Here is a 6000-nt window from a genome sequence, read left to right on the forward strand (position 1 = left end):
CGCGCTATAAAATATTCACAAATATCGTCCAATATTCATGAGTATTCTAGCTTTCAGGAAGCTACACATCTGGACCCCGAGAATTCCAGTTTAATAATTCAGTTTGAGTTGTGACATTAACCAGCTCACACCACACCGGGCTATTGTTAAGGTCATATACACATAAATGTTACTCGAGATATTAGTCATTGATAAAAAAAAGAGACCGAAAATTACCTCTCAGAAAGAATTGCTGCTCTGGGAACCTCAAGTTGAGAGATAAACGACATTAAATATAGATTGTAATTGACAGGGAATTGGTGGAGTCGCTGGTGTTAATGCCGAGAGGGGTGGAATATAGAGGTAATTAAGTCATATTTATTAGACGTCTGGCCATTGAGAGGTTGGATTAACGAGATTCAATTGGTCGACCCCGCGAGCAACCTCCCCCCCATCTCACCTCCCATCCCCCCCCCCCTCGACTCTACACCCGGATAATAGGACTTCCTTTCATTCTAATTTTCACCCCCTCTCTCCTCCTTCCTAACTTTAACCGTACACTGATTGGCCGCATGTGTATCTTGACCGTTACTATAAACTTATCACACACACACACACACACACACACACCTTGACTACATCTATCCACAGACCGCACCTACACCTTAACCGTATCTATACCTCAATCACACACATACTTGTACAGTATATTGACCGCACATACATACTGATCGAAATTTATACCTTGGCCACCTCTGACCGTCACTAGTGTCATAAACCAAACTCTTTATTATTGTTACCGTGTTTGTCTGTCTTTCAGTGGCATTTCTATTCATACTGCATTTTAACCCATGACTATAAATCACAATTACTTGACTTTGTTGCGTAATATCCTAAGACGGGTTGAATTCATCCTTGATTATCTTTCCTTGGTTGTAAGTGTGACCTTAGTTGACCTCCCATCTTTGTCACTTATCCTCCAACATGATTTTTTTTCTATCACTTACGCGTGTTCCGTAAGGTTACTTTGCCTTAGAGTAATCCATTTTGGTTCTTATCTTGACTGAACGCATTTTCTTATTGACCGTATATCTACATTCTTGATCGTATTAACTCCCTTGACCGTATAAAATTCCTTGACCGTACCTACATTCTTGACCGTATCTACATTCTTGATCGTATCTACATTCTTGACCGTATCTACATTCTTGACCGTATTAACTTCCTTAACCGTATCTACATTCTTGACCGTATTAACTTCCCTGACTATATCTACACTCTTAACCGTATTAACTTCCTTGACCGTATCTACTTTCACACTTTATTGGTCTCTCGGAGGCAATGTGTTCCCCGGACAGCACACAACACCAGGACTCGCTCCCACACATTCATCTCCACCACAAGTCTATATTCCTGACCACACATTCCTCGCCAGGTCCCCATTCATCTGGTGACGCTCTCAGAGGTCCATGGCTGTCACTCTTTAACTACCGAAACAAGAACACGTTAATTACTTGCACACACACACACACACACACACACACACACACACACACACACACACACACACACACACACACACACACACACACACACACACACACACACACACACACACACACACACACACACACACACACACTCACTCTTACAATAGATGACCACTGGAGCATTGAATATTTATCTGAGCACTTATTAACCACAAACCTCTTACACATTGGAAATAAATGAACACACACACTTCTCTCCTCCTTCCCCTTAGTACTAACCTTCCTTCTTCTTTTCTTCTTCCTCTTCTTCTCCTCCTCCTCCTCCTCCTCTTCAGACGATCACCGTTCACCTCATTGGCACGGTTGTGTATAAATATTACCAGCATTTAGCAATAATTTACATGGAGTTGATGATGCTATGAACATAATGGGTTGAACGTGATTGTTGATACTGATAAAGGTGACTCACTCTGAACGCTGCGTTTCTAGCATACTTCTAGATAACATTAAGTAGATTTTTTTGTGATATGGAAGCTATAGAGCCAAAATTTATATATAAATAAATAAATTTGTGTTTTCTGTCTGTGTTTTTACTCTCCTATATCGATGTTGTGATGAAGTGTATGTTACCGAGAGGCAAATATAATGGTAAATACTTGAAAAAACCTTAAAATTTATTTTCAACATTCAATAATTGTTTTGAATTTCAGCAATAAGTCATGTGTGTGGTCGAGAAGTGACGAATAAACACTACAGTATGTCTCAGAAAGAAACATTAAACACACAACCTTACTGATTTTCATGGAGTAAGGGCGAATGTTTATTACAACAGCAACATTGTCCTCACTTGTTGATGTGTGAGGAAAAATTTTGTTATTATTAAAACATTCACACGATATTCTGCGTGTATATATTTTATTGCGACACGCTCAATTTGTTTACTAAATCATCTAGACGAGAAAAATTAATAGTTGAGACTTGTATCTATTAAAAGTCATGACCTTTATATAAACTGTGTGGTGAGTCGGTCTTAAAAGTGTGTAACATATGAGTTTTGTTGTGTTGTTTACGGCAGTTTAAATAGTTTAGATATATAACAGCAGTGAAACAATGTAAACTGATGTAGGATTCAGAGCCACAGCAACAAGTTCGATACATTGTTCAGAAGGCTAGAGCCGCTATTGTGTTAATAAGTATAAGAAAAGTTGAATCACCTTAGCCTTCAGTTTATTTCACCTGAATATTAACAAACTCTAACGTTAACCTAACCTAACCTAACCTAACCTAACCTAAAGTAACCTTACTTACCTAACTGAACCTAAACTAACTTAATTTCTTCCACACACACACACACACACACACACACACACACACACACACACACACACACACACACACAGGAGACTGAAGCATTGAAATAATTTTTTATACACGAAACCTCACACGTATTGCACTTTCAATAGATTCATAGCTCTCTCTCTCTCTCTCTCTCTCTCTCTCTCTCTCTCTCTCTCTGATCTACATCCATCTCTTCCTTCTCATATTTCTCGTCTCTCTTTACCAACTGTTTATTTCCTCTCTCTCCTTTTCCTCTCAATCTCTAACTCTCCACCTTTCTTCTTTTCCTTCCTCTTTTATTCCTCTCTGTTCCCAACTTTATCCCCGTCTCCCCTTTCCCTTATCGACTCTCCTACTTTATTCCTTTCACCACTATATTCCTTCTCTCCTTTCTATCCACCACTTTCTTTTCACCCACGCTCTTACATCTCAAGCTATCTTCCCATCTCCCCTCTCTGATTCTTTCTCTCTCCTTTCTATCTCTCCTTTCTCTTTATCATGTGTTTTATTCAGTATGGAGAGATATGATAGCTATTGGTTATACTTGTAGGGAATATTTTATACCAATTCCGTCACTTCTGCTATAGTTTCTTTACTAATTACTTATTGGTTTTAAATATTGAGTAAATAATAAAATTGTAGATACCTGAACTAATGATCGCTAAGGGTTATGTTTTATGACGATATAACAGTTTTATTTCACCTGAAGATTAACCTAACCTAACCAAACTTAACCTAACCTAGTCTAACGCTAACCTAACCTAACCAGACTTAACCTAACCTAACCAAACTTAACCTAACCTAGTCTAACGCTAACCTAACCTAACCTAACCTAACTTAGCCTAACCTAACCTAACCTAACTTAGCCTAACCTAACCTAAACTTAATTTATCACGGGTATGTCAATTCTGTAACTTATGTCGTAATTAACGTTGGCAATTGAAGCATACGATTGAAAAAACAAAATACAAAAAACAGTAAATTGAGTAGAACAGTTATGTGGAACGGTGAAGATGGAACAGTTTAGGACATAGGTGAAACAGTTTAGGACATAGGTAAAATAATGTAGGTGGAACAGTAGATGCGGATCAGTGAAGGTAGAACAGTTACTTAGAACAATTAGGTGGAACAGTGAAGGTGGAACCGTTACTTAGAACAGGCAGGTGGAACAGTAAAGGTGGAACAGTTAGAACAGACAGGTGGAACAGTAGAGGTAGAACAGTTAGTTCGAACATATAGGTGGAACAGTAAGTATAGAACAGGAACTAGTCAACCCAAATGAATAATGACCAAACTTAATTAACTAAAGAACAAAGCTGCAATACCAAACCACACGTGCTTTTAATACTATAAAATACAATTTAATTATAATTATTAATTAAAAAAATTACTAACCAAGCGTCAAATATATACATATATATATTTTCCCTAATCTTTAAAAAAGCTATTGCATTTCGGACTATTATCAATTAGCTAATGGAATTTCATTAAAATAATCAGTTTCTTTATTAAGGTGAACACCGTGTACCCAATTACCAGACAGCAAGGCTTACCTGTTATTATTGTGCCAAATTGAAAGAAAATTAGACTTCATTGCACAGAGCTATTGTTAAATATCCAAGCAGATCTCTCTATAATATGTATATCTATTTATCTAACTATCTATATATCTATCTATTAAATATTCACTCTTACAACCACACTCTCAGCCACACCCTCTTACAACCACACTCTAAGCCACACCCTCTTACAACCACATTCGAAGCCGCACCCTCTTACAACCACACACCTCTTACAACCACACTCTAAGCCACACCCTCTTACAACCACACTCGAAGCCACACCCTCTTACAACCACACTCGAAGCCACACCCTCTTACAACCACACTCAGCCACACCCTTTAGCAACCACACTCTCAACCACACTCTCTTACAACCGGGCTTTCAACCACACCCTCTTACAACCACACACACACACACACACACTTTTTACCACCCTTATCAACACACTAAATAAATAACTCATACTTCCCTCATACTTCCCTTATACACCATCCTTATTCATATACAACCCCCTACTACACAACACACTATACATACACACTATATATGCACCGTCTTCTACACTACTCCTTTACACTCCAGGCTACAGGTATACTCCCGACCTACCTCTAAGGTCATTAATTAAGTAGCACCTGGATCACCACTAATTGTTTCCCGGCCCTTCATAAATTGGGTACTGTGCTGCAGGCCCACATATTGCCCTCTTAAACTGTGTGTGTGTGTGTGTGTGTGTGTGTGTGTGTGTGTGCGTGTGTGTGTGTGTGTGTGTGTGTGTGTGTGTAGATAATTATTAGAAATTATACACAAGACATAAGTGGTACTCATACGGATCACCTGAAGATTAACCATGCTTACGTTACCTGGGGGAGGAATAGGTTAGGTTAGGTTAGGTTAGGTGGGATTAATTTTTTTAGTTTTTAATATCATCTAAGTTAATCGTCTCTATTCACAGAACAATTTCAATAAAAAAAATCATAAATACCTTAAATGTAAAAGAAATGACTGCTCTCACAATTTTCCCTTTTTCGTATGTCACGCATGCCACATACCGTATATATATATATATATATATATATATATATATATATATATATATATATATATATATATATATATATATATATATATATATATATATATATATATATATATATATACAGTATATATGCATCACTTATTTATTTACGGTACGGATTATATCACACTGCAGGTATTTTCATTATCGCTAAAATATTCAAAATGAACATTAATTATGTATGAGATTTTAAAAATTCATGGGATACTAAAAGGTAAAACACAGAAGACTGCTGTGTACTGCACACAACACCTGTGTAACAGATACTGTAAACCCAGGAACTAATGACGGTAAAAAAAAGGTTCAATAAAGTCGAATCAAATGTGTGAGGAGAGGAGTCAGTCGCCCTACGTGGTGGTGGTGGTGCAAGTGGTAGTGGAGGTGGTAATGGCGATGGTAATGGTGGCGATGATGGTGGTGGCTGCGGTGTTGTTAGTGGTGGTGGTGGCGGCGGTAGAGGTGGTTGAGGTAGAGGTAGTAGTGATGGTGGTGGTAGTGGTACTGGTGCTAGTGGTGATAGCAGTAATGGTGGTGGTAGTGGTAATGGTGGTGATA

This window comes from Homarus americanus, unplaced genomic scaffold (genome assembly GCF_018991925.1).
Source record: "Homarus americanus isolate GMGI-L3 unplaced genomic scaffold, GMGI_Hamer_2.0 scaffold17515, whole genome shotgun sequence".
Taxonomy (NCBI): domain Eukaryota; kingdom Metazoa; phylum Arthropoda; class Malacostraca; order Decapoda; family Nephropidae; genus Homarus; species Homarus americanus.